The following is an 18,612-nucleotide window of genomic DNA, read 5'->3' as shown; positions in this document are numbered from 1 at the left end:
TTACTTACTTTTTCTTTGTAGAAGAACCTTTAAGAATGCTGAAACCCGTTTTCTCCCCATTCACCAAGACATTTTTATCTTGCCAATCAAATTCAGGCTGAAATTTGACTCCTTCTCTGCCTGAAACTTCAAGCATATATACAACCACTTTACTGGAAGATGCCCTTCTATTGTTTCCTTCATTGCCCCCGGGAGTCAAACATCTAATCCTTTAGGTTTACAAAGTATTGTTTGACTAGGATGGCGCTTTATTTCTACTAAAGGAAAAATACTTCATAAATTAAGTAGAACAAGGAAATGAGGTGTTGTTTAGTAATATAAAGGTACATTGTTTTTCCATGCCTGCCCTTAAGTAGTGACAGGGCCATTTATATAAAGAGCTAAATTAAATGAACTCACTCCAGTCAAGGTCTCTGATGGATGGAAGAGAGAGAATTTGATCCACAGCGAGGACTAGAACCCAGTCTCCTGGCTCCTGGCTCAGTGTTCTTGGCAAGCTATGATAGTTGGTTAGTATCAAGTGAATATGTACATACTCATGAGTTCTCCCCTAGACATGAATATTTTAATAATATTTTTACCAATCTGCATGTGCAGACTGATCACTCCCTCTTCTAACTTCTGCTTAAACTCCATCAATATTCAGCTGAGTTCCTTTCTTAAGGAAGACAGGGGAGCTGGAGACCCCTCTTGGTCCAAATGGTGAAGAATAGTCCTTTATTTCTTGGGACTATCATGCATTTGGCCTTCCCCAGTGGCTCAGCGGTAAAAAATCCACCTGCCAAGGCAGGAGACATTGGTTCAATCTCTGGATTGGGAAGATCCTCAGGAGAAGGAAATGGCAACTGACTCCAGTATTTTGCCTAAAGAAGCCCATGGACAGAGGAGCCTGGCGGGCTACAGTCCATAGGGTTGCAAAAGAGTTGGGACACGACTTAGCGACTAAACAGAAACAATATACAAAACACTGTTAAACACATGTTCTATGTAGTAATTGCATTTATAATTTCCAGAAGGTCTCTTACTAGAAACTACAATGATATTACATATCTATAGATCTTTGCTTGTCCTTTGGCATTGGTGCTTACATTCAGAAAAGTCCCATTCTTTTATGGAGGTCACAGATGAATAGAGACCACATTTTGCTCATCATCACCTTTGTTCCTCTTCAGAATGATTGTATCTCCAATTTGGAGGGGAAAAATGCACAAACCTGTCTGCTGTGATTATATTTCCCAGTTTGGCATTTGTTTTGGTGCTGCTATGGCACTCTGGGAAAGTCACTCAACCACATTCTGTATCTGTAAAATGAAGGCATCAGGCTAGGTTAAATCTGCACTGATTTTCATTCTAAAATGCCACATGATTATAGTAAGATTAGCAGTAGTTATAATTTTAGGCATACTGTTCCATGTAGTTTTGTGTCTTATCTTGAAAAAAGAGAAGCAATAACTCTGCTTATGGTTTCTGTTGCCTAGGTAAATATCTGGCAACAAAAAGATTTTTCTTTTATATAAATAAAAAAATTACTTTCCTAGTATTCTTCCATGGGGCTTGGTGTTTTTAGCCTAGATAAATTTAACCCATACTATGGCCTTGCTCTTTAATGATACCCTGGACTATCAGAAAAAAATTGTTGTCTTATCATAGAACACTAATTCTTAAAAATATTTAATAATTTCTCCAAACATTTGCTTTTAAGTTGTTATCAACCTTCATTTACTAATGTCAGACTAAAAGAGTATGTAATATCAGTTTCTGTGAATCAGCATTTACATTATAAATGTCATTGTGAAAGTTTTACACATTGAATAAGATGCCTTCATTTTTATTAAGGTATTTTAGGACCCCTAAAAGTGTTTTTTTCCCCAGGTTAAATAATTTATATTGATCATTTTTACATATAAAACCTGCTAGACTGCTTTATCTTTGTTCACTCATAAATAATAGCCATCTTCAATTTAATGGTTGAACATTATATGTGGGGTGTGCATTTATTTCATAATTTTGAAAAGAAAATCTAAGAAAAAAATATTTATAATGTCTGATTATTGTCTGTTCATGTCCAACAAAGTAATATGTGGCTGCCAAAAACCCCTCAGTATTTGAGGAAAATCTTTGCGCCTAAGTGGACTAATTGTGTGCTTAGTTGCTCAGTCATGTCTGACTCTTTGCAACCCCATGAACGGTAGCCTGCCAGGCTCCTCCGTCCATGGGATTCTCCAGGCAAGAACACTAGAGTTGGTTGCCATTAATTGCAGTTCACACCTAATTAGCTACTTTTATCAAATCCTGGCCATTATCTTGCACACCAAGTTCTACTTCAGGCACTTTACAGTCATTACCTAAATTAATTTTTAAAACAGCTATCAAGGTTGCATTATCCTAATTTTAAAATAAAGACATCAGAGCTCAGTGAGTTTGCACAACTTCCCTAAGTATCTTGTCTCCAAATGGAGATTTAAACCAATCTGTCTGCTGTCCATTATGCTAGCATGCTGCAGGGCAAAAGATATGCCATCCCCTTTCCACTGTCTGGTCCTTCCAGTTGTAAGGAAATATCTAGTCAACCAAAAACTCTGTGGTCAAGGGAGCAGTTGAGTTATCATCTTTCTTAATGGACAAGACTGGTGCCTTGTCCTCCTCAGCAGAGACTTTTCTGAAGGAACTGGAAACAGAACTAGAGCAGGTATGGCCAACATTGGTCTCCGCTGCTTAGCTGCAGTAGAGAAACTGCCAAGGAGAGATACTCTGCTTAGAGGATTCTAGCCAGCGGGGATGGAGGTTGCTATGCAGAAACTGGACACTCAAAAACCCTCAACCAGAGCACAGTTTCATCCACAGAAGAATCAGATGCAGAATCTCACAACAGGCCATAGTCCTGCACCTGATCTCCTTACCTCCACCGAGCAAAGAAGCAGGGCCCCCAGATTGCAGGCTGTCACCTGGAGTTTGATTCCTTTTCCTGTGCACCAGAGAAGCAGGGAGAAATAAAGGTGAAAATGTCCTTCCTGGTGCTTCACTGAGGAGAAGAGGTACTGGTAGAGATTATTTCCGTAGCAAGAGAGCCTGGCGATGGAGAACCTACCTGGCTATTCCTGGGCAGCCACAGCTGTGCTGAGCTGAGGGATGCTCTGGGCTGCTCTCTTTTTAGTGTGTAGAAAGGGCTTAATATCACTGGATGATTATCTCATTCCTCTTCCTGACATCTTACGATAAATGTATTGGCAGACAAGAGAAACTCAGAATAAATTTGTATAGCATACCTGCTTCCGAGGTGGTGCAGTGGTGAAGAATCTGCCTGCCAATGCAGGAGACACAGGAGACACAGAAGACGGAGGTTCGATCCCGGGTTGGGAAGATCCCCTGGAGGAGGGCATGGCAACCCACTCCAGTATTCTTGCCTGGATAATCCCACGGACAGAGGAGCCTGGCAGGCTACATGGGGCCGCAAAGAGTTGGACATAGCTAAATGACTGAGCACACAGCATATCTGGATATAGGAATAATGTACAGATGGAGATCAAGGAAAAGATATGCAAAAAAAGGAGAATAACTGTTTATTAAATGGTTCCGGATATAGTTGAGTGGTTGAGAGGAATGCAATTAAGTTTCCAGGCTGCTTGAGTGTCATTTATTGTACAGTAGCAGTAATGGCTTATCTTAGATAATGTTATTTTGCCTAGTGTTTTTGAGAATAATGGAATTCAGTTCAGTCTGAGGAAAGCCTGATTTGCCCCTGCAAGAATAGCCAGGCTGGAAGCCACAATTGTCTGTGCCAGTGCTTGCTTCTTTTTCTCTTGGCACCATTGAAAATTTCCTGGCCTGCCCTGGGGAGGCAGCGTCTCTGTTAAAGCCTTAATGTTCAAAGGGGTGGCTTTGTTTAAAACATTCCTTAGAAGGAACTTAAAGGAAGTAACACTAACTTGGTTGATGGAAATAACGACCAAATTCAGGGTGTGGAATAAAAAGTCAAAACCAGGCAATAACATTAAATAAGGATGAGCACTAAGGTTACACCTGGAGATGAACAGATGAAAGATGAGAATTAAAGAAAAGGGAAGTCAGCCTTTAATATGCAGAGAGGTGATTTGGACTCAATGAAGGGAGAAAAGATACACTGAAATGAAACAAAATAGGAAAATTAGGAAATCTGAAGGATAAGAAGTGAACTGTCTGTAAATATCACTTTAAAATAGGTTTTAGTGAAAATTAATGATAAAAATAAGATCAAGTGCCAGTCTTTGAGATTTAATCTGAAGATTACAATGGGAACTGTGGATAAAGTGGTTTTTAATGTCGCACATTGTTTAATGTTGTATGAAGATGAATGTGTATGTGTGTGTGAAAAATTCAAGATTCAGTTGGGAAAAATACATAGTGTCAACATATTACCAACATTTTCTCATGTTTCATGGAATGAAGTTGTTATCTGGCCCAACTGAGATAAATCCTTTTTGGCACATTAATCTCTGACACTCTCTTACTAGCAACAGCAATCATTAAACAATCATTAGCATGAGGAAGTTCTAATTAAAACCCCTAAAAATATTTAGTAGAAAAAGTTTAAGATTGATAAAATGTCAGAACTGTGAAAAATTCAACATTCTAATAAAATAAGCCTACGAGGAAATTTGTAGGACAAGTCTATACTTTTGAAAATAGTACTGAATATTTTTATTCTGAACAGTAGTTAAGTTTATTGGCAGTTACCTGATCTCAGAGTAATTCAAAACTAAATAAACTTGTAGCGTAGAGAAATAGTAAATTTTTATACAATCATAAAGAGCATTTTGCTAAGTACAACTTTTTAAAGCTGTGTATAATTTGATGGATCATTTTGTAGCCAAGTGAAGCTCACTTTTAGAGCTAGTTTTTAAGTCTAAGGATAGAATTTAGATACGTTTTATAGTTATAATGCAAAGTTGAAATATTTGATTTGTTTAGAGCTACATAACTTCAAAAAATTATCTTGCTTAGTTGGCCACTTCATTATGCAAATAAAAGCACAAATGTATCATATTCATTGAACCATTAAATGGGAGTCCAGAAAACCATTAAAATTAATAGGTCATTCAGGTAAAGGACAGATATAGCAGGAAAAAAAAAAAAGTCTATGTTGATTAGCTGTCAAAGTGTTGCCTCTCTTTGGTAAGGCGAATAGAAAAGCAACTATCTTTGGTAATTTTCTTTCCATTTTCTTCATCATAATTCATGTGTTGCTTTTTAAAACCTGCAGACTAGGTTGAAATAAAACTATTCTCACTACACTCTAAAAATGCAAGAAATAACATATCTGATTTGGAGATAAGAAAAGTTAATTTCATATTCAGCATTGTCAGCCTCCTCAACTGTAGCAGTGACATAAATTTTCACATTGACCAGGTGCATAGGTGTTGATTTTTTGGCAGAAAAATTAGTAAAAGGTTAAGAAAGGTTATTACAGTGCAGAACCCTCTGTTCTGTTTCAATAGAATGAGTTCGTATTTCATAGAGAGTATAAATTAAGCATTATTGGCTAGGAAATGACACCAGAGTAATGCAAAGTCACCAAAAAAACAAAAGGTTTTTTTTGAAATATTACATGACATTCCATCTTTTTTTTAAAATTAATTTTTATTGGAGTATGGTTGATTTACAATTTTGTGTTTCTGCTCGACAGCAAAGTGAATCAGCTATACGTATACATATACGTCTTTTTTAGATTCTTTTTCCACATAGGTCATTACAAAGCACTGAGCAGAGGCCCCTGTGCTGTACAGTAAGCCCTTGCTATTTTCTATTCTATCAATAGTACTGTGTATGTGTCAATCCCAGGCTTTGGTGTTTGAGGAAATTCTTGACTCATTGGAAATTCTTTCAATATGGTATCACTTGGTCTTACACAATTTTTGGGGTGAGAAAAACATCCTTGTAAATTAGATACTACTATTTTTGGTAACTGTCTTTTCTATTTTTTAATAATGGCAAAGAATTTAAGGATTCAAATTTTACTGGTATTATAGAGGCTTGTAAGAAAAAGATGTTATAAAAGTTACTAATTATGGAAGACCATAACAATATTAACAGTTACTGCACTGGTGCATATATGCCACAGTTGCAACTATTAATAGACTAGCAACATCAGTATTTGTGGGAGGGCACACACATGCCAACAAATACACCTGTAGACACACACACACACACACACACACACACACACACACACATCCTAGCAGTATAATGGACCCAAATGGTCTTTAATTTCCTTCAGTGTTTACAATACCATGTAAAACTATTAAAAGTGTGTAGAAGTTAAGCAATGTTACTCCAGAAAAGTGGGAAATATCGACAAAATGAATTGGTAATACTCTACCAAGGCTGCCAAAATTAACTTCTGTTTACCATGGATGAAAAAAGGCTATTTCCCAGATCTTATAAAAATCATAGACAAATATGTGATGGGGTTGCTATTGCTGCTAAGTTGCTTCAGTCGTGTCTGACTCTGTGCGACCCCACAGACAGCAGCCCACCAGGCTCCTCCATCCGTGGGATTCTCCAGGCAAGAATACTGGAGTGGATTGCCATTTCTTTCTCCAATCCATGCATGCATGCTAAGTTGCTTCAGTCGTGTCCATCTCTGTGCGACCCTATGGACAGCAGCCCACCAGGCTCTTCTGTCCACGGGATTCTCCAGGCAAGAATACTGGAGTGGGTTGCCATTTCCTTCTCCAATGTGATAGGGTAGGGATAAAAAATTCACAAACTAGAGATAAAGGAAATGCATATGGGGTAACCTGAGAATCAAGTGGCCAAGGAACACATTTTTCATAAATGTTAAATTTCAGAATCCAAGTTCCTTCCCTTTGGAATCACTGGAGAAGACTGGCAACTTTGGTAACTTTTGGTTAACCAGTTCTGTGTTCTCACCACCTTTCCTACCTCCCCCATAGCCCTACTTCTTCCTCCAAGTGGCATCTAAATTCCACTGTGGAGTTTGGAAGCCTAGGACGGTATTTCAAGACCTTTGGGGAGAGGGTCAGCTGGACTGTGGTCATCCTTCACCGTTTTCTGTCATTCACAATGATATTTTGGAGCTGCTGAACTTTGCTAAGCTATTCCTGTATTTGTTGTATCCACTGCTGGAGAAGGTCACATAACCCAGACCATGCCTACATACCTGTTGGAGTCCCGGGCACTTCCCTAACTCCACTGGGGCTAGAAGTTCAGAAGATTAAGTCCTCTCTGTCTGGATATGTCTGGCCATATTTTATTTTAGATTGATGCTTCTGTAGTCTTCCTTTGAAGTCTTTCCCAGGAAGCTTACTGTTTGTCTTTACCCAGAAATACAGCATAGGTCTTATCAACAATCAGTCACTTCTTCTCCAAAGGAAAATCTATATTGTTGAAGTCCTTTAATGGACCAGGACGTGGTGGTCCGGAGTTGACGATAAGAAAGTAAAAGAGAGAAAGAGGCTGATATTCCCTGGTTTACACAGAGAGCCAATAACGCCTTTGACACAAGGCTTGCACTGCTTCACGAAGGCACAGGGTGCCCTCTTGAGGAGGTCTTCAAAGCCTGGGCAAGAAAGTGAGCTCAGTGGGCTTCCATGCTCCAGAGAATTAGCCTGAGGGAAAGAGAGAGAGAGAGAAAGAAAGACACAGGGACCCAAGCTCTGATGGAACAAGGGTACTTTATTCAACATACTGTGGGCATATATATTGTCTTACACGGTAGCTTTTTCAGCAAAGATAAAGATCAAAAGACCAGACTTACAAATTACCAAGGAAACATAAGGCTAGAAGACAATCCATATCAAAGAGAGAGGGTTGTAAATAATCACTTTTACCATATGATCCATGTCAAAAAGGAAGAGGGTCATAAATAGTTACTTTTCTCCATATGCAAAAGCTAATGAAGGAAATGCATGCATTCCTTAGTCCTGGGAGCAACTTGCTACTCCTCTCATTCCTGAATATTCAGGAATTAATAAGGAACAGAGGATTCATGACAAATCAAAAACAGCACACAGGAAGCCTCCTGTTAAATGCTCCCTGACATATATAGGGCTTCTGTAATTCTCGTGTGACCACACTAGGACTGTTTGTAGGGGAGTGGTAAGATAAGAGATGGCTTCTCAGAAACTTCTTCCGTTAGCTAAGTCTCTTGCCTGCTTATACTCAATTGCCTGCTTGTATCAGTTATCTATTGCTGGGTAACAAATCAGCCCAAATTAGTGTTGGCATAAAACAACAACCATTTATTTGCCCATGATTCAGCAGTCTGGACTGGTTTTCTGCTTGTCCTTCCTTGGGTCATTTCTGTGACTGTTGTCATCTGGAGTCTCAAGTCAGGCTGACTGACCCAGTAAAATTGTATTCACATCTCTGCTGCCTCAGTTGGGGTGGCTGGAGCAGCAGAGGCCTGGCTGGACCTCTGTCTCACACAGATTCCTCATCAATGATAAATGTGCCACATGATAAAGAAGCTAACCAAAAATATGTAAGTGGAGTAGCATGCCTTACATGACCACTTAGATATCCAAAAGAATGACACCTGAAGCTTCCAGGCCAGCTTACAAAGCACTTGGAAGCAATCCATCATCAAAGCAAGCCATCAAACTAGTTTAGATTCAGGAGAAGGAAAAGTAGCATCCATCCTGATGGAGTTTATTCCAGGGGAATAAACCTCCCGGGGTGGGAAAAATTGACACAGACTATCCATCCCACTTCTGGAAGAATTCACCTCCTCTGAAAGGTAAAGGGGTTCTTCTGTCAACATGAATTTTCACCTCCTCTGAGTCCTTCATGTTAATACTTTGGAGATTCAAAACAAATTTAACCATCACAATTTAATGCGTTAGCTTTAAATTTCGTTTGCACAGGACTTGAGGCTTATTTTAAGTCAGAAGCTGATACAAATGCTTATTTGCATTCTCTGTCAGAGGAACTGCTCCTCCAGTTCAAGGTCTGTTCTGAATAGCAGAAGGGCCATGTGAATGCGTGGTGATGAGTTTTATAAACACATTTAAAAAGGTTATCTGTTTATATTTTAAAATACTGCTCCACATATATTTTTGGTGAGCTTCTTCATGATGTGACACATTTATCATCTTTCTATTCTTAGTAAAATGTTTACCTTTTAAAAAAGACATGTTAATTGAACATTGCTAGAATTTCACCTGTCACAGTGAGAATCACTATTGAAACCTCAAATTATAAAAGAAGTTGAGTGGGTAGTGATGCCCTGTTTAGAGAATACTGAAGTGTTATTCCAGAGAAGGAAATGGCAACCCACTCTAGTATTCTTGCCTGGGAAGTCATGGACAGAGGAGCCTGGTGGGCTACAGTCCATAGGGTCACACAAGAGTCAGACATGACTTAGCAACTAAACAACAGTAACAACTGTGTTATTCCAGGGGTGGATCTCTGGTTACCAGAAGGCCCACTCAGATCGGTTTGATCCCACCTTCCCCATGACTCCCATTGTGAGTTTCATTTGGGATGAGGAGCCTGAGGCAGCCCAAGGCAGTAGGTGATGCATATAAATGAAATCACAACAACTTCGGTTTCCTCGCACCCGCTATATTTAGAGCACAGTTGTTTTGAATTCAGTAACAAACACATACACTTACCTGCATATTCTGAAACATCACTACAGATTAATCTATTCCGTCTGCTGTCTCCTTTCTTTCTAAAGGAGGAGAATGATTGGAACTAAATCTGTATGTAATAGAGAACGAATAGTATGATTTGTGATAGAGGAAATATGCTCTTTAAAAAGAGGTAAGACTCCGTGCTGGGAAAGATTGAAGGCAGGAGGAGAAGAGGATGACAGAGGATGAAATGGTTGGATGGCACCACTGACACAATGGAGATGAGTTTGAGTAAGCTCCGGGAGTTGGTGATGGACCGGGAAGCCTGGCGTGCTGCAGTGCATGGGGTCACAAAGAGGTGGACACGACTGAGTGACTGAACTGACTGAAGACTCCACGGACTAAGTCTGTTAGCTTAGTCTGAACAGCTCACTATAGTAGCTGTTCACACCTGGCCATTGAGCACTTGAAATATGACTAATAAGACTGAGGGACTGAAGTTTTGATTTTAGTTAATTAAAAAAAATTTTTTTTGGCCTCATTGCAGGGCATGTGTGTTCTTAGTTCCTTGACCGGAGATCAAACCCACACCGTCTGCCTTGAAAACACAGAGTCTTAACCACTGGACCACCAGTGAAGTCCCTAGTTGATCTTAATTAAATTAAAATTTTAAAACCATCAACATAAAATATTTTCCATTAAATATAACTTTTCACAGTTTCACTTAAAGTGAAAGTACTCACCTTAATGAGTAAAAATTTAGCATCCAACTTGAGATGAAATATATATGAGATTTCAAAGACTTAGTATGAAAAAGAATGGAAACTATCTCATTAACAATTTTTGTGTTGATTCCATGTTGAAATGAAAATATTTTTGATATACTGAATTTAAAAGAATATATTAATAAAATTAACTTTACTTATTTCTTTTTACTTTTTTAATATTCCTGTGAGGGCATTTACATTATATGTGTGTCTGCACGCATGCTCAGTCACTCAGTTGTGTCCGACTCTTTGAGACCCTGTGGACTGTAGCCTTCTAGGCTCCTCTGTCCATGGGATTTCCCAGGCAAGAATACTGCAGTGGGTTGCTGTTTCTTTCTCTGGAATAATACAGCAGTCTTCTCTAAAGGGAGCACCACTACACACTCGACTTCTCCCATAATCTGAGGTTTCAATGGTGGGTTGCCATTTCCTTCCCCAGGGGATCTTACCAGCCCAGGGATTGAACCTGTGTCTCCTGCAAGTCTTGCATTGCAAGCAGATTCTTTACCACTGAGCCACCTGGGAAGCCCTTTAATGTTACATACGTGATTCATATTACATTTCTGTAGAATGGCACTGGAGTAGACTCTTCAAGTTAAAACTTCAGCATTATTTGTTTGTCCTGGATATGAACTATTCTTTAACAGTAGAAATCTCACCTTTTGTTTTATTCTCTTAAGGGCATACATTATATACATATGTTATATTACATACATACATAATGTATTAGATTTACAATATTAGCAACAATTTATTGAGACCCTACTTCATTTTATTTTAATTTTTAGAACATGCTTTATATTAAGTCCTCCATGTTTAGTGGTACTTACTCTATCTGTTCTGCAAGAAACTAAATCAAATGAGTTTACACTTTACTCCCCGAACAAGTCCTTCATTTACTTTGCCCCCATGACCTTTCTTGTGTTGATTACCATCAGGAAAATGTCCCCATGGACCACTCAGAGAAACTTCCTGATGTAACTTTGTTTTCTGGGTGCCAGGTTAGAATGACTTCATTTGGCATTTTCTATGCTCATTAATGGTGATTCTGAAACCATTATAATCTCAGCTTATCGTTCAGGGAGAGAGGGTGGAGCCCTTGAATAGGCAATAATATATATAGTTTCTAGCAATCTGATGGCATGTACCACAGATGCCCATAATATAGTATGTTGAGTATTGGAATATTTGGGGTATTTTTGAATGTAATCTGGAGGATTAATCTTAAAACTCCTAGCTCAGAAATAGTATATCCTTTATCAGTGGTGTCCTTCACAGTCTTTCCGATTTTAGTGTTTCATGCAGATACCATTGCCTTTGTTGCTCTAAAGATACTGATCCTTGCTACCCTCCTGACATTTCATTAGAGGAGAATATAAAATTCAGCATCCCATCTATGCCTTCTATGCCTTTAATTACCTAGTTCCTTAAAAAAAAAACTCCAAAGCTTCTAAAATTCACATTTGGTTGTTTTGCAGAGCGAGAGTATGATGGTATTGAGTTATTTTGTTTAAATGAAAGCGTTTCTGCCTTAAAGTATGTACTTCTTCTTCCTCAGGAGTACAACCTACTCCACAGGCAATAACTCATTTAGACCTCCAAATTCTGTGGAGGGTTGGAGGTGATGAGTAGTATATCCAATTTACAGGGACAACAATTGAAATAGAGTGATGTGGCGAATTGCTCCAAGTCACAGAGCACAGCTATCTTGGATCTCAGAGTGGAACTAGGTCTCTTGACTCCCAATTAGCTCTCTATCCACTCGATCACAGTACCTGGCCCCTCCGTCCTTGGAAAATGGATGATAAAGTTTATATAAAGTGAACTCTCAGCATCTATGGTTATAGTGGACAGAACCTGGTTTATTGTCACATCCTCGGTCTCTAGTCCGTTATGGGGTGTCTGCCAGCATCCTTCAGCTCAGCCATTCTTGTTGATGCTATGAGAAAGGCAGAAGAAAGGCAGGAAGGAAGATAGCCATGGAAGCAAAAGGATATTGTGTGTGGGAAACACACAACCTTGGAGACGTTGGGAAACAGAGTAATAGTTGTTGAGTTAGATGGTGAGGAATTTACTGCCCTCTATTTGTGCAGATGGATGTAAATTGAAATGACATTCCATCGTTATTACCTTTTCCCATATATAAACCTCCACATTAAGTAAACATAAGGGCAGCTCTGAACCGCAACATCAACATAAGCAAGCAACGTTTGAAGCCAGAGGTTTCTCAGTTCTGCAAGGTCACTGACCTTCCAAACCACAGGCAGATTTCGTGTGAGATATTGAATGCCTGATACCAACGGAATGACACAACTGAAGGTAGAAGATAGTAATTTAAAGATTTCCAGATAAGAAGGGTAACAATTAAAGCAAATATATCACAAAGTTCAATAGAAAGGTTATTTCAAATCCTTCAGTCTCATGTAAGTAGTAATTTGCTCCTGGCACCTTGGAGAAATAAGCTGAAGCATGTTTGCTATTAGCAGAAAGAACTGTCACTGTGCTGTTTTATTTATTGTTGTCTTCATTTTGATTTCTCAGCATTTTCTAATGTATCTTCTTGAAGATCAGAATTGGTTGTGCTGTTTAATATAAGGAATTATAGTCACAGGAATTCCCTGGTGGTCCAGTGGTTAGGACTACACTTTCTCACTGCTGAGGGCCCAGGTTCAATCCCTGGTCAGGGAGCTAAGATTATATGAGCCACATGGTTTAATCTTAAAAAAATTATAGACACAAGTTATATGGGATAAAGCTACTCCAGTTTTTGTTCCTATTGCTTGGAGGTGTTTAATTTTTTTCAGAAGATAAGAAGAGCTTATTACATGAAATTACAGGGCTTCCCTGGTGGTTCAGACAGTAGGGAATCTGCCTGTCATGCAGGAGACTGGGTTTGATCCCTGTGTCAGGAAGATCCCCTGGAGAAGGAAATGGCAACCCACTCTGGTATTCGTGCCTGGGAAATCCCATGCACAGAAGAGCCAGGAGGGCTATGGGGTTCATGGGGTCGCAAAGAGTTGGACACAACTGAGTGACTAAACACTTCCCACATTTTTCACTTTTCATTACATGAAATATGTATTTATTTCTGAGATTTATTCAGGCAGGTGATAATTATATTAAAAAAGGAGAATGGAGAGTGTGCTAAACCTGAAAGAAAATGTAAATGACTTATGTAATCATTGAAAGGGGCTTCCTATAAGAGTCTGGAGACTGGGAAATTGCCAGTGGATGATAGAAGAGAGAGAGGGATAATAAATAAGACAAGGTTCCTAAACAGCCAGGAGAGGATGGGACCCCGAGCAGAAGTAGAGGACAGACTCAGATGAGCAAGATTCTTTGTGCTCGTGCAGAGTGAAGGGAAAAAATACTGAGGTCACACTGAAGCCTAGTGAATTGAGAGCCTTCCTTTATGGTAGATGCTATATTTTTTATAAATTGGCTTCTGCATGGAGAATGACTAGAAGTATTTACTGTAGATACAGAGAAAGCATGGACCAGAGGCAGACAGGAAAGAAGCCAGAGAATGATGGAGTCCCCGTAAAGGGATGGAACAGGACTCCACAGAGAGCAGAGCTGTGGGCTTCCCGTCAGGCAGGAGGAGGGCCAGAGATGGAGAAGACTGAGCAATCTGTCTAGAGATGGCGTGTGGAACCACCACGTCAAGTGGGCCATTCCACAGTCCCTGAAATTACCCAGATTATGGCAACCCTTGGGTAGAATGGAAGGCTGGGGACCAATAGTAGTGTTGTCAGTAAATGATGGAAAAGATAGGCGGGTAGACATCAGAGATGAGAAGAGTGATACAGCCATGTGGCCTAAATTACATGCAGACTCACACAAGTTAGGTATTCAGACAAGACCAGATCATTAACCAACAAAAACATTGACTAAGCTAACGGCTGTAATAAACCTGGCTTGATGTTTTCTTGATTGTAAATATTTATCTTTTTAGTCTACTTCCCCTTGTATAAGGTTAAGTGTATGAGAAAAAATATCACAGGAATATATCTCAGTGTATAACTGTTTTCTCATAATGTAATGTAGAAAGGGGATCTAAGCTTTCGTTATTTGCACAGATCCAAAATTAAAATGTTGAAAAGTATAGATTAAGTAACATAAACACCAATAGTATTTCTGTTTATGCACCATTTATACAAATACATTATTTTACACACATACCCTGAATGTTTTAGTGGAATCCTCATTTCATAATTTATCTGAAACCCTTTGTGAAATGCAAAAGCAAATCTTAATATTAAAAATTATGTGGATTACTCTCTTTTCAATAACCCTATGATATTATCTTTGTAAATATAGCATCACATAGATTATTTCTTTTCACTTATTTAGGGAAGTAAATGAAGAAAAAATTATGGACATTTCCTACATTTTCAATTGTGATTAATTAATTTTTTCAGCTGCTAGACCAGAAATAGAATGACTTCAAGTTTACAAATCTGCAGGGTCAGTATAGTCAACAAAAGTTTTACAGGAGTTCCAGAAATACTTACATTCCAGTGAACTCAAGTTCTTGCATCTTTGGAGGACCATATTTACATTTCTGCCTCACTAATTTTTATAATGTGAAAATATTTTGCATTAATAAGGACTTTTACTAATGCAAAGCAGATTTCTGCCCTATACACCTTTTATAACAATGTGCCTGAGATTATGCCACATTTCAATGTCAATAAAATTGGTGGGTGGAACAAAATGTGAATAAATTATTCCCATACAAACAAGAACATACTTGGTTTTCAAAAGCTGATCATTTGGAGATCACAGGTATAGGTGAGAGAATAGCAAACTCAGTAAGTTACAGCTACAAAAGGGACACAAATTAATTTTATATGTATTGCACATTGATAACTTGTACATGGGCATCATTAATATGGAATCAGTTTGCAATTTAAATAAAGAAATTACAAATTTAAATAAAGAAATTACAAATAGTAAAGTCTAAGAGCCAAATATCAATTTTATCCTACTCCATCCTATTCAATAAATGCTTGATCATTGCCCGCTTTGCGAGGCATTGTGCAAATGCTGGTGATACAAGTGAATGCAGCCCTAGCTGTGAGCTACAAGTGGGTGACTTCTATTCCCCAACATATACACACAGATATTGCAACAAATTTCACTTAAAAAACTGATTAGGAAGAAAAGAATCAAATTACTTCATTAGTATGCTTGAAAGATGGGCAAAAATGATTACAAACACATTCCCCCAAATGTAGGTTATCTGGATTAATTGTTTACAGAGTCTCAAATCTTAGTTTAGATCTTATTTTGAAATAATCATTATTTCTCTCCTTGATATGCCTTTGTGCACAGCACCTTTTACATACTAGGATTTCTGTGAATATTTTTAAAAGAATTGGGAAAAATGTAATGAATGGGCAAATGTTATATATATCTATTCTAACATTTTTAACTTAGAGAAATACATGTGTTATATATATATCTATTCTAACATTTTTATCTTAGAGAAATACATGTGTTATGTAAAAGGAAGACAAGTAAAAATACTTGAATAAGGCAGAAGACAGAAGGAAAAAATGTAACTTCTGAAAACCCTGCCTGAAAAGAATGAGTGGCCTGACAGACCACACCACTGTTTGTTGTTTTTTTTTTAATGTAGGTGAGCCTGTCTGAATTACATTCTGTCCAAACAAAAGAGGAAAAATAATACTGAGTCCTTTCTGTGGAAGCAAAATATAAAAATTGGACTAAGTCCTACTAGCAAAAAGTGTGCTTCTGAGCTTTGTGAAAAGAAGTTTGAAAAAATATGTAAAAGAAGATTTCCTTTGACTAGTCATTCACCTCTCTCACTAGCACTTGAGTCTTGATATCATTCATTCAGGGAAGTGAGTCTTGTATATTCTGAGTCTTGACCATACAACTATGCACATTTATAAGAACTTCCCTCCCCTCACTCACCACTAAACTTCCCTACCCTTAACCATTTATAGCATCTATCAATGCCAGAAAGGGAGAGAATGTCACAAGTCAGAGTCTTATGTATCTTAACCACAGAATTGATACGCTATCGCTTATGCCGTATTCTGTTGATTAGAAGCAAATCACTAGTGTAGCCTACAGGTAAGGGGAGGAGATTATACAAAGATATGAGAGCCAGGAGGCTGGGATTTTGGGGGGCCATCTGAGTCTGACTGCCACAATTCATCATTTTTTTTTAAACTTTATATATTGGAGAATAGCCAGTTAGCAATGTTATGATAGTTTCAGGTGGACAGCAAAGGGACTCAGCCATACATATACATAATCCATTCTCCCCCAAACTCCCCTCTCATCCAGGCTGCCACATAACATGAAACAGAGTTACCTGTGCTATACAAAAGGTCCTTGTTGGTTATCTATTTTAAACATAGCTGTGTGTACATAACCGTCCCAAACTCCCTAATTATCCCTTCCCCCCATCAACCATAAGTTTGTTCTCTGTCAGTCTCTTTCTACTTTGTAAATAATTTCATTTGTATCATTTCTTTTTAGATTCTGCGTATAAGGGACATTGTTAATCATTTTTGTTTGGTCACAGGAGTGTAAGAATCATACAACCTCTTTTTCTTCTCTCCTAAGGCTGCTCTCAAATCTTTGATGTGGCTTTCTTTGAGTATTATACATGGTGTATAGGCCTGCTATGGCCTCAGTTATTTCACTCAGTCAGTTTTATTTCTCTGGCTAGGTAGTCTACTGTTTTTTCCACCTTGGTTTAATTACCTTGTGGCTGCTTCCAGACCATATTTGCTTGTTCCCTAATAGCTCTAAAGTACTATTGCCTGGAAAATCCCATGGACGGAGGAGCCTGGTAGGCTACAGCCCATGGGGTCGCAAAGAGTCGGACACGACTGAGCGACTTCACTTTCACTTTCTTTCACTTTTGTAATCTTTCACTTTTACAGATCAGGTCACTAATATGTATTTGACTTGGCCAACAAAGGTGCATGTTGTCAAAACTATGTTTTTTCCAGTAGTCATATATGAATGGGACGGTTGGACCATATAGAAGCCTGAGTGCTGAAGAATTGATGCCTTCAAATTGTGGTGTTGGAGAAGAATCTTGAGAGTCTCTTGGAAATCAAACCAGTCAATCCTAAAGGAAATCAATCCTGAATATTCATTGGAAGAACTGAAGGCTGAAGCTCCAATACTTTGGCCACCTGATGTGAAGAGCCAACTCATTGGAAAAGACCCTGATGCTGGGAAAGATTGAAGGCAGGAGGAGAAGAGCACAACAATGGACATGCTGGTTGGATCCCATCACTGACTCAATGCACATGAGTTTAAGCAAGTTCTGGGAGATGGTAAAGGACAGGGAAGCCTGGCATGCTGCGGTCCATGGGGTTGCAAAAACATGGACATGATTGAGCAACTGAACGACAACAACAAAACATGCTAATATTTTATTAACATGTTTTAGCCAAATTAGCATGTTTTAGGCAAATATATATTAGTGACCTGATCTATATTATACTTTAGAACCATGAGGGAATAAGTAAATATGGTATATAAGCAATCATGAGCTAATAAAACAGTATATTTTACCCTCATTACAACCTTTTTATCTGTTACTCTAAAATATGGAGCATTTCCACATATTCTGGTCACACCCTTCCTATGCCCCCCACTTCCTGACACCCTCCCCGCCATCATACCAATGCTCCTCTCTTGTGCTCCTCTCAATTCCACCCGCTACCCATTCTCCCTACCTTAATCCTGTTCATGTTTTAAGTCCAAATTTAAGTATTCTTGATGAAGCTTTCTTCCTTTACAAGCTCACTAATTTATCCCTTCTCTTAACTAACAAAGTATGAATAATTTACACCATACAAGTTATTACTTGACTATAAATTATTTTGAACCAGTATCCAATTGTTCGAAATTTATGAGTCTCCTTTCTCCAATAAGTTCTTCGATCAATATTGCTCACTACAGTATAACCAAGGATAATTTTTCTTAGTCACCACAAATGTTTAATGAAATATTGTTCCAGTGTCTTTCTTAGGGAAGTAAGGCTTATATTTAATCTCTCTCCTCAGTACTAACACATAGGTAACTACATGCAACATATTCATTAAATGTTTATTGACTTGATATGGGCAACTAGTAAATATTTAAGACATGTAAATAATTTTGTTGAATACATTTTCAGCATCTTAAAACAAGAAAGGCTGTGCCTCACTAGAATTAGTGTCTGCTGTAATATATGAACTGCTTGGTCTCGTATGAGAAACCCTCTGTAAATT

At 38.3% G+C, this 18,612-nt stretch overlaps 1 protein-coding gene across 1 annotated transcript in view; it reads left to right on the top strand.

The window, feature by feature from the left end:
* Window positions 1-18,612, top strand: part of NKAIN3 (sodium/potassium transporting ATPase interacting 3) — a 508,353-nt gene that overhangs the window by 104,158 nt on the left and 385,583 nt on the right. The window lies entirely within an intron of this gene.

The sequence above is a fragment of the Giraffa tippelskirchi genome, chromosome 6 (assembly GCF_054371585.1).
Source record: "Giraffa tippelskirchi isolate mGirTip1 chromosome 6, T2T-mGirTip1v1.2.pri, whole genome shotgun sequence".
Classification (NCBI taxonomy): Eukaryota; Metazoa; Chordata; class Mammalia; order Artiodactyla; family Giraffidae; genus Giraffa; species Giraffa tippelskirchi.
Note: the sequence above shows the minus strand (reverse complement) of the source record. Positions and strands in the feature narration are given on the sequence as shown.